The following is a 9652-nucleotide window of genomic DNA, read 5'->3' as shown; positions in this document are numbered from 1 at the left end:
AGGTCGTGGTTCTATACTCAGTGATGTCGTTGGAGTTAATGGGCTCACTTATCTTCTAAGCCTTCCGCGGTTATCGATATTAGATGGCCTTAAGACATATTTATTGTAATAAGTTCTCTTTGGAGACATTCGATGTAATAAGTGTGTGATTGCTACTCTGTTATAAATCCTTCAAGTACTGTGCGTGTCAGCATTACTGATCCAGGGATGACACTGATGCACAGAGATCAGACTATTTGAGGTCTGGTCGCTACAATTGGGCAATGCTATGTTTGTCAATCTCCAATAAAATTTTCTACTTGTACTCTTCCTTATGTGATTTCATTACTTACCATAAGATTAGCATACGATCTTTATCATTTATTTCCTTTATTTTTTGTTGAACATGAAAGTAAAGAAAACAAAATTCCAACTAACCTTTATTATATATCTCGCATACGATTACAAAGATAGATCACTAAGCAAACTCTCGAAAAGAAAGGATCAAACTAAACTTTTATTCATCTAAAGCAAAAGATAACTATGGATCGAACTAAGGTAAATAAAGGAAAAAGATAGTGGAGGTGATACGATACCGGGGCACCTCCCCCAAGCTTGGCGCAAGCCAAGGGGAATGCCCATACCCGATACTCAATTTTCTTTTGGTGATGAAGAAGGAGGAGGTGGTGACGATGTAGAGGGTTTGTCCTTCTTCCTTAGCTTACGCTTGAGGATGGAATTCTGCTCCTTCAATTCACCGATCTCTAGAGACTCCAAACCTTGGGAAAATAACTTCTTTAAGCATTTAATAGAGGTGTTGTGATCAGCACTACTAGTTGGAATAGCTTCTACCCACTTAGTAACATAATCAACAGCAACCAAAATATGAGTATACCCATTAGAGGAAGGAAAAGGTCCCATGTAATCAAATCCCCAAACATCAAATGGTTCAAAAGCAAGTGAATAATTCATAGGCATTTCTTGACCCTTACCAATATTACCTATTCTTTGACATTCATCACAAGATAAGACGATCTTACGAGCATCCTGGAAGAGAGTAGGCCAATAAAACCCAGATTGCAATACCTTCTGAGCAGTTCTGTCTCCCGCATGATGTCCTCCATAAGCTTCAGAGTGACATTTCCGTAAGATTTGTTCGTGTTCATGCTTAGGTACACAACATCTAATAATACCATCTACTCCTTGTTTATAAAGATGTGGGTCATCCCAAAAGTAATGTCTTAAACCATAAAGAATTTTTCTTTTGTTGGTAAGTAAAGCTAGGGGGTATGTATTTAGCAACAATATAATTAGCATAGTCGGCATACCAAGGTGTACCATTAGAAACATTTATTGCAGCTAATTGCTCATCAGGAAAACTATCATCAATAGGTAGTGGGTCATCAAGAAAATTCTCCAACCTAGAAAGGTTATCAGCTACGGGGTTCTCCGCTCCTTTTCTATCAGTGATATGCAAATCAAATTCTTGTAGCGAGAGAACCCATCAAATAAACCTAGGTTTGGCATCTTTCTTTTCCATAATATACTTTATTGCAGCATGATCAGTGTGAACAATTACTTTTGAGTCTAGAATATGGGATCTAAATTTATCACAAGCAAACACCACTACTAGAAATTCTTTTTCAGCAGTAGCATAATTTCTTTGTGCACTGTCTAGAGTTTTACTTGCATAGTGAATAACATTCAGTTTGTTATCAACTCTTTGTCCTAGAACAACACCAACAATATAATCACTAGCATCACACATAATTTCAAAAGGCAAGTTCCAATCAGGTGGTTGAACAATAGGTGCAGAAATCAAGGCTTTCTTGAGTGTTTTGAAGGCTTCTAAACAATTATCATCAAAAACAAAAGGAATATCCTTTTGCAAAAGATTTGTAAGAGGCCTAGAAATTTTAGAAAAGTCTTTGATAAATCTCCTATAGAAACCAGCATGACCAAGGAAATTACGAATACCTTTGATATCTTTAGGACATGGCATTTTCTCAATTGCATCAACCTTAGCTTTGTCCACCTCAATACCTCTTTCAGAAATTTTATGGCCCAAAACAATACCTTTGTTAACCATAAAGTGGCACTTCTCCCAATTCAAGACAAGATTTGTTTGCTCACATCTCCGCAAAACTTGATCAAGATTGGTTAAACAATCATCAAAAGACTTCCCATAAGCAGAGAAGTCATCCATGAAAACCTCAACAATCTTTTCGCAAAAGTCAGAGAATATAGCAGTCATACATCTTTGAAAGGTAGCAGGTGCATTGTATAAACCAAAAGGCATACGTCTATAAGCATAAGTTCCAAAAGGACAAGTAAAAATGGTATTTGCTTGATTAGGTTGAGAAACAGGTATTTGTGAAAAACCAGAATATCCATCATGGAAGCAAAAATGTGTGTGCTTAGATAATCTTTCTAGCATTTGATGAATAAAAGGCAAAGGGTAATAATCTTTTCTAGTTGCTTTGTTTAATTTTCTAAAATCAATTACCATTCTATAGCATGTAACAATTATTTGTGGAATAAGGTCATTCTTATCATTAGGAAGAATAGTAATACCTCCTTTCTTAGGGACACAATGGACAGGACTTACCCATCTACTATCAGCTATAGGATAGATTATACATGCTTCCATAAGTTTTAATATTTCCGTTCTTACCACTTCTTTCATATTCAGATTTAACCGACGTTGGTGATCAACAACGGGTTTAAAATTAGGTTCCATATTAATCTTGTGCTGACATAGAGTGGGACTGATGCCCTTAAGATCATCAAGAGTATATCCAATAGCAGCTCGGTGCTTCTTTAGAACTTTCAATAATCTTTCTTCTTCATGTTCTGAAAGGTTAGCACTAATAATAATAGGATATATATTTTTCTCATCAAGATAAGCATATTTCAAAGTGTCAGGTAACTGTTTTAGTTCAAACACAGGATCACCTTTAGGTGGAGGAGGACCTCCTGGAGTTTCAATAGGAAAATTGTGCTTAACCAGAGGTTGTTGTTCGAACAAGATTCTATCTATTTCATTTCTTTCGTGCATATGCAAATCATTTTCATGGTCTAGCAGATATTGTTCTAAAGGATCAGTAGGAGGTACAACAATAGAAGCAAGACCAATAATCTCATCCTTAGTAGACAATTCTTTTTTTAGGTTTTCTACTAAACTTGGAAAATTTGAACTCTTGAGACTCATCACCAAAGCTAACACCAACAATTTGTTTAGTGCAATCTATAGTAGCATTGATGGTGTTCAATAAAGGTCTACCAAAAATTATGGGACAAAAGTCATCTCGTGGGGAACCAAGTATTAGAAAATCAGTAGGGTATTTTGTTTTCCCACACAAGACTTCAGCATCTCTAACAATCCCAAGTGGTGTGATGGTGTCTCTATTAGCAAGTTTAATAGTAAAATCTAAGTCTTCTATTTCAGCGGGTGCTATGTCATTCATAATTTCTTGGTACAAAGTAAAAGGGATAGCACTTACAGTAGCAGCTACATCACATAAACCATGATAGCAATGATCTCCTAGTTTAACTGAGACAACAAGCATGCCCAAAATGGGTCAATGTTTATCTTTCCCATCGGGTTTGGTAATTCTAGCAGCTTCACCAACGAAGTAAATAACATGCCCATCAATATTATCAACCAAGAGATCCTTAACCAAAGCAACACTAGGTTCTACTTTGATTTTCTCAGAGGGTTTAGGTGCTTTGATATTACTTCTACGGACCACAGTTGAAACCTTAGCATGGTCTTTTATCTTAGCAGGAAAAGGTGGTTTCTCGATGTTACCAGTAGGAACAACTGGATCAACATTGTAGATGATAGTTTCTTCTTTAGAAACTACTGGTTCTTTAATTTCTTATTTAATATGGGGATGATATTTAAACCACTTCTATTTAGGGATATCAACATGAGTAGCAAAAGAATCACAGAAAGAGGCTACTATCTCATAATCAAGTCCATATTTAGTGCTAGACTTTTGAAAAGCATCAGTATTCATAAAAGATTTAACACAATCGAACTTAATCTTAATACCATACTCTTTACATTCATCGAGTTCCCAATCTTCAGAGTTGCATTTAATTCTTTCCAAGAGGTCCCACCTAAATTCAATAGTCTTCTTCATAAAAGAACCGCCACAAGAAGTATCAAGCATGGATTGATCATTACGAGAAAGCCAAGCATAGAAGTTCTAAATGATAATTTCTCTCGAGAGCTCATGATTGGGGCATGAATATAACATTGACTTAAGCCTCCCCCCAAGCTAGAGCAATACTTTCTCCTTCACGAGGCTAAAAATCATATATATAATTCCGATCACGATGAACTAGATGCATAGGATATTTTTTTGATGGAATTCCAATTTCAACTGATTCCAATTCCAAGATCCAATATCATTGCATAGCCTATACCATGTCAATGCCTATACCTTTAAAGATAAAGGGAAAACCTTCTTCTTAGCTTCATCTCCGGGTAAACCTGCAAGCTTAAACAATCCACAAATTTCATCCACATATATCAAGGCATATCAGGATGTTCGGTTCCATCTCCTACATAAGGATTAGCTAGCAGTTGTTCTATCATACCCGAAGGTATTTCATATTCAAAATTTTCAGTAGGTTCTATGGGTTGAGGGGCCACTAATTGTGGTTCTGATCAAGGGGAAGATACCCCGAACAAACCCCTCCAAGGATTGTTCTCCATAGTAACAAGTGACAATAAATTTCAGCATGTAGAAATAATTTTTCCTTACAAATTTCCACTTACCAAGAGCGCTTCACTCGCTGGCAACGGCGCCAGAAAAGAGGCTTGATGACCCACAAGTATGTGGATCAATCATAGTCCTTTCGATAAGCAAGAGTGTCGAACCCAATGAGGAGCAGAAGGAAATGACAAGTGGTTTTCAGCAAGGTAATGTCTGCAAGCGCTAAAATTATAAGTAACAAATAATTTGGTAGCAGGATAATTTGTAAAGAGCATGTAACGATAAAGGCAAATAATATGAAGCAAGATAGCCCAATCATTTTGTGGCAAAGGACATGCCAAAACAGTTTCTTATAATAAGCAAAGTGTTCTTGAGGGCACACGGGGATTTCATCTAGTCACTTTCACCATGTTGGCTTGATTTGTGTTCACTACTTTGATAATTTGATATGTGGGTGGATCGATGCTTAGGTGTTCTTATTACTTGAACAATCCTCCTACTTATGATTAACCCCCTCGCAAGCATCCACAACTACAAGAAAAGTATTAAGATAGAATCTAACCATAGCATTAAACTTTTGGATCCAAATCGGTCCCTTATGAATTAGCGCATAAACTAGGGTTTAAGCTTCTGTCACTCTAGCAACCATCATCTAATAACTACTCGAAGATGCATTCCCTTAGGCCCAAATATGGTGAAGTGTCATGTAGTCGATGTTCACATGACACCAGTAAGGGAATCACAACATACATATCATCAAAATATCGAACACATATCAAGTTCACATGATTACTTGCAACATGATTTCTCCCGTGACATCAAGAACAAAAGTAACTACTCACAAGTGATAAACATGTTCATGATTAGAGGTGTATTAAATAGCATGATGGATCTGAACATATAGTATTCCACCAAATAAACCATATAGTGATCAACTACAAGATGTAATCAGCACTACTAGTCACACATAGGTACCAATCTGAGGTTCGGGTAAAAAGATTGAACACAAGAGATGAACTAGGGTTTGAGAGGAGATGGTGCTGGTGAAGATGTTGATGAAGATTGGCCTCCCCAAGATGAGAGGGCTGTTGGTGATGATGATGACGATGATTTCTGCCTCTGGGAGGGAAGTTCCCCCGGTGGAATCGCTCCGTCGGAGGGCAAAAGAGCTCCTGCCCAAGTTCCGCCTCGAGACGGCGGCACTTCGTACCAAAAGTCATCTCCTTATTTTTTTTTTCTAGGTCAAAATGACTTATATACCAGAAGATGGGCACCGTACGTGGGCCGAGGAGGGCACAACCCACTAGGGCGCGCCTAGGTGGGTTGTGCCCACCTGGTGGGCCCCCTCTAGTAGTTATTCGCTCCAATAGTTCTTATTTATTCCATAAAAATTCCTCATGAAGTTTTAGCTCATTTGGAGTTGTGCAGACTAGGTAGCCTGACGTAGATTTTAGAGGTCCAGATTTCCAGCTGCCGGAATTCTCCCTCTTTGTGTGAACCTTGCATATTATGAGAGAAAAGGTATTAGAAATACTCCAAAAAACATTATAAATAATAGTAGGTAAACATGATGCAAAATGGACGTATCAGGTACACCTTCTACCACTGATCCGAAGGCAAGATCTTTGTTGCCAAGAATGGAACCTTTCTAGAGAAGGAGTTTCTCTCAAAAGAAGTGAGTGGGAGGAAAGTAGAACCTGATGAGGTAATTGTACCTTCTCTCGAATTGGAAAGTAGCACATCAGAGAAATCCGTTCCCGTGATGCCTACACCAACTAGAGAGGAAGCTAATGATGATGATCATGAAACTTCGGATCAAGTTACTAATGGACCTCGTAGGTCGAATGGACCACGTTCCGCACCAGAGTTGTACGGTAATCCTGTCCTGGAAATCATGTTATTAGACCATGGCGAACCTACGAACTATGAAGAAGCTATGATGAGCCCAAATTCTGATAAATGGCTTGAGGCCATGAAATCCGAGATAGGATCCATGTATGAGAACAAAGTGTGGACTTTGGTGGATTTGCCAGATGAACGGCAAGCCATTGAGAATAAAAGGATCTCCAAGAAGAAGACATATGCTGATGGTAATGTCACCATCTCCAAAGCTCGACTTGTCACAAAATGTTTTCGACAAGTTCAAGGGGTTGACTACAATGAGACCTTCTCACCCGTAGCGATACTTAAGTCAGTCCAAATCATGTTAGCAATTTGCGCATTTTATAATTATGAAATCTGGCAAATGGACGTCAAAACTGCATTCCTTAGTGGATTTCTTAGAGAAGAGTTGTATGTTATGCAACCAGAATGTTTTGTCAATCCTAAAGGTGCTATCAAAGTGTGCAAGCTCCAGTGATCCATCTATGGACCGGTGCCAACATCTCGGAGTTGGAATATATGCTTTGATGAGGAGATCAAAGCATATGGTTTTATACAGACTTATGGTGAAACTTGTATTTACAAGAAAGTGAGTGGGATCTCTGTAGCATTTCTGATATTATATGTGGATGGCATATTGTTGATTGGAAATGATATAGAATTTCTAGTTAGCATAAAACGATACTTGAATAAGAATTTTTCAATAGAATACCTCGATAAAGCTACTTATATATTGGGCATCAAGATCTGCAGGGATAGATCGAGACGCTTAATAGGACTTTCACAAGGCACATACCTTGATAAAGTTTTGAAGAAGTTCAAAATGGATCAGTCAAAGAAAGGGTTCTTGCCTGTGTTACAAGGTGTGAAATTGAGTTAGACTCAAAGCCCAACCACTACAGAAGATAGAGATAAAATGAAATTCATTCCCTATGCCTCAGCCGTTGGTTCTATCATGTATGCTATGCTGTGTACCAGACCTGAAGTGTGCCTTGACATAAGTTTGGCAGGGAGGTACCAAAGTAATCCGGGAGCGGATCACTGGAAAGCGGTCAAGAACATCCTTGAGTACCTGAAAAGGACCAAGGATATGTTTCTCGTTTATGGAGGTGATGAAGAGCTCGTCGTAAATGGTTACGTTGATGCTAGTTTTGACACTGATCCGTATGACTCTAAGTCAGATCGGATACATTTTTATATTGAATGGTGGAGCTGTCAGTTGGTGCAGTTCCAAGTAGAGCGTCGTGGCAGGATCTACATGTGAAGCGGAGTACATAGCTTCTTCAGAAGCAGCACATTAAGGATTCTGGATGAAGGAGTTCATATCCGATCTAGGTGTAATACCTAGTGCATCGGGTCCAACAAAAATCTTTTGTGACAACACTGGAGCAATTGCCTTGGTGAAGGAATCCAGGTTTCCTAGAAGAACCAAACACATCAATAGACGCTTCAACTCTATTCGTGAAAAGGTCAAGGATGGAGACATAGAAGTTTGCAAAATACATATGGATCTGAATGTAGCACACTCCTTGACTAAGCCTCTTCTGCGAGCAAAGCATGATCAACACCAAGACTCCATGGGTGTTAGATTCACTATAATGTAATCTAGATTATTGACTCTAGTGCAAGTGGGAGACTGAAGGAAATATACCTTAGAGGCAATAATAAAGTTGTTATTTTATATTTCCTTATTCATGATCAAGGTTTATTATTCATGCTAGAATTGTATTGATTAGAAAGTTAAATACATTTGTGAATACACAAACAAATACCGTGTCCCTAGTGAGCCTCTACTAGAATACCTCGTTGATCAAATATGGTTAAGGTTTCCTAACCATAGACATGTGTTGTCATTTGATAACGGGATCACATCATTAGGAGATTATGTGATGGACAATACCCATCCGTTAGCTTAGCATATTGATCGTTCAGTTTATTGCTATTGCTTTCTTAATGTCAAATACATATTCCTTCGACTATGAGATTATGCAACTCCCGGATACCTGAGGAATACCATATGTGCTATAAAACATCACAACGTAACTGGGTGATCATAAACATGCTCTACTGGTATCTCGTATCTCCAAAGGTGTTTGTTGAGTTGGCATAGATCAAGATTAGGATTTGTCACTCCAAGTATCAGAGAGGTATCTCTAGGCCCTCTCGGTAATACACATCATAAGAAGCCTTGCAAGAAGAGTGACTAATGAGTTAATTGCAAGATGATGTATTACAGAACGAGTAAAAAGACTTGCCGGTAACAATATTGAAATAGGTATAAAGATACCAACGATCGAATCTCGGGCAAGTAACATACCGATAGACAAAGGGAATTACCCATGTTGTCATAATGGTTCGACCGATAAAGATCTTCTTACAATATGTAGGAACCAATATGGGCATCCAGGTTCCGCTATTGGTTATTGACAGGAGAGGTGTCTTAGTCATGTCTACATACTTCTCGAACCCATAGGGTTCGCACGCTTAACGCACGTTAACGATATAGTGTTATATGAGATATATCATTTGGTGACCGAATGTTGTTCAGAGTCCCGGGTGAGATCACAGACATGACGAGGAGTCTTGAAATGGTCGAGAGGTAAAGATTGATATATAGGATGATGGTATTCGGACACTGGAAGTGTTACGGAGTGTACCGGGTAGTCATCGGAGTACTGGAGGGGGTACTGTCAGTGTCAAAACCGGCGGATCTCGGGTAGGGGGTCCCGAACTGTGCGTCTAGGCGGATGGTAACAGGAGACAAGGGACACGATGTTTTTACCCAGGTTCGGGCCCTCTCGATGGAGGTAAAACCCTGCTCCTGCTTGATTGATGTTGATGATATGGGTAGTACAAGAGTGGATCTACCACGAGATCAAGGAGGCTAAACCCTAGAAGCTAGCCTATGGTATGATTGTTGTAATGGTTGTGTGTCCTACAGAATAAAACCCTCCGGTTTATATAGACACCGGAGAGGGCTAGGGTTACACAGAGTCGGTTACAATGGTAGAAGATCTACATATCCGTATCGCCAAGCTTGCCTTCCACGCCAAGGAAAGTACCAT

Source organism: Triticum aestivum, chromosome 2B, assembly GCF_018294505.1.
Source record: "Triticum aestivum cultivar Chinese Spring chromosome 2B, IWGSC CS RefSeq v2.1, whole genome shotgun sequence".
In the NCBI taxonomy this organism is placed as follows: domain Eukaryota; kingdom Viridiplantae; phylum Streptophyta; class Magnoliopsida; order Poales; family Poaceae; genus Triticum; species Triticum aestivum.
The sequence above is the reverse complement of the archived record's forward strand: the minus strand, read 5'-3'. Positions refer to the sequence as shown.